Source organism: Fulmarus glacialis, unplaced genomic scaffold (assembly GCF_000690835.1).
Source record: "Fulmarus glacialis isolate BGI_N327 unplaced genomic scaffold, ASM69083v1 scaffold42533, whole genome shotgun sequence".
NCBI lineage: Eukaryota > Metazoa > Chordata > Aves > Procellariiformes > Procellariidae > Fulmarus > Fulmarus glacialis.
Window position 1 is genome coordinate 19,700 of NW_009205639.1, and position 2,331 is coordinate 22,030.

A 2,331-nucleotide genomic window follows, 5' to 3' on the forward strand; every position below is an offset into this window, starting at 1 on the left:
CACTTGCCTGCACGCACACCCACACCACACCTGACTCCCAATCTCCTCCGCAATGCCACCCTTCACCTGAAGATGGTCTCCAACAGTCTCCAAATGGACAAAGACCGAGACTTGGAAAGTAGTTCATGGGGTAGATCCATGCACCTCTCAGATAAACCTTTCCATCTGGGTGGCCACCAGCGTCGCTGGACCAGACTGAGGGCGGGTGGTGGAGGCACACAGCTAATGCCGCCCTGCTTTTGGGGAGGGCAGCAGGAAAGGAAACCTCTCCCATCCTGCCGCAGCCACCACTGTCCCTTCCTCTGGGCCCAGGGTATTCAATCCCAATGTGGAGGGCTCTTTGCCCAAAGAGCCAGCACAGGTAAGACTACCAAACCATGAAACACCGTCAAGAAATGGGCAATTGCTGAAATTTATGCAGGCTGGTTTAAAAAGTAATGAGGGAAGAAAAAAAAAAAAAAAAAGAGTATCAAATTGAAAGAAAGCAAAGCAGGAAAGAACAAAGCCCATGATGAAGTCATGGAAATGAAAAGATCTCATCTCAGCCGGTGACCGAGGAGACCAGAAGAGTTAGGACTCATACCATCCATTTGCACAAAGAGTCGCCAGACAATATGCTTGTTTTTATGAACGCTGCTGACAAAAGCGCTCACATATTGAATTGTATTTCCCTAGTGCCTTTTGCCTATGTACAATGGATACGTGCAATGCTTATTCTTCTGGGTTTGATGCTTTTTTGCAGGGACAGTTACATACTTTTCTGAAACCTCTCCCTGCAAAATGAACATAGGTTTTCAAATAGCATTGACTTGTACACAGGGAATATTTTCTGGTAGCAGATGCAATTCACCTGAACTGGATGAATCCTTTGAAGTCAGATGCATTTCCTTTGAATACATAATTTCCTTCTCCACGTAATTCTTCACTATATTCATCTTACAATTTCATAAATCTCTAAAGAGTTTAAAGTTAGTTGGTATAGATATGCATAATATTTTTTTAGCCCTGACTCATTAATTCCACCATATTTTAGCTTTAACATAAATGATATGTCTAAGTTTTTGTTCATGACTTATGTGACAAAATAGCTCATGATTAAAAAAAAAACTCTGTTTATTTACTGAAAATATTCTCCAACCTATAGAGGAAACAAAAGAAGTCAAACGTACCCCTCAAAACAAGTTTAACATTTTTCCATTAGAAAAATAGCATCGCCTTACAGAGAAGAATGAAACATCTTCAATGTAGCATGGTACTGCACACACAGTACGGAGGCAATTCCTTTGCTAGAAGAACGAAGTGCACTAGTCTGCACAATATGAAGTATCATTCTATCTGAATTTAATAATCATAGAATCATAGAATACCAGGTTGGAAAGGATCGCAAGGATCATTCTGGTCGAACCTTACAATAATCTTACTTCCCTTTCCCTTTCTATCATGGCCTCCTTTCAGTATTTAAATACTAGGGTAGGACAGCATAAAGCAGAACAACTATACAATTATTAACAGTTCAAAATAAAGTCCTAAACATTTAGGTGTAGGTAATATTGGATTGTATCTCTCTGACATACTCACGAAAGCTGCACCAAAACTTCCCACTGGTGTGAAGTGATGAGTTTCTACCAAATTAACAGGGTGTTGGAAGTGTTCTATAAGCAATCAAAACAAACAAACAAAAAATCCTAGAAACTACATCATGCTTGCAAGATATACGATCAACCTGCTCAGTAAACAGATTTTTTTTAAAACAGAGAAAAATAGATCTCCCAGGAGCCTTGAGAGATACCCTGTCCATCTGCCTATCTCAAAGCAGAATCAATTCTGCTGTAATTGTTCCTGGTAAAGGTTGGTTTAACATGTTCATAAACACTTCTGAAAGTGAGGAATACACAACCACCACCCAAGCAATGTATGCCAGTGCTGGACCATTATAAAGCTTTTTTCCCTAAAATCTGAACTAAATCTCCTTTGTTCCTATTGCACTATTTCCTTCTTCTTTGCAGACAGAGTTTGCACATCTCTCATTTTTCCCCTGCCTCAGCCTTTTTTCCCCTACCATAAACAACCCCCATTTTCTTTAACTTTTTCTGCTAAACTATGTTTTTGAGACCTCTTACGAATCATGTCGTTCTCCCCATGACTCTCTCCAAGTGTTCTTCACTATTTCTGGTGCGATGTCCAAAATGGGATCCAGTGCTCTAGTTGTGCACAGTTCCAGACTGACCATTTCCTACGGTCTTCTACTGTGAATTTAAAAACCACCCCCCCCGCCCTCTCACCCTCCTGCCCCCAATTTCTACTGCTACACAAACTGGCCTACCAAGCGTG

The 2,331-nt window shown here is 40.8% G+C and overlaps 1 protein-coding gene across 1 annotated transcript in view; it reads right to left on the reverse strand.

The window, feature by feature from the left end:
- Window positions 1-2,331, reverse strand: part of LNX2 (ligand of numb-protein X 2) — a 22,428-nt gene that overhangs the window by 19,679 nt on the left and 418 nt on the right. The window lies entirely within an intron of this gene.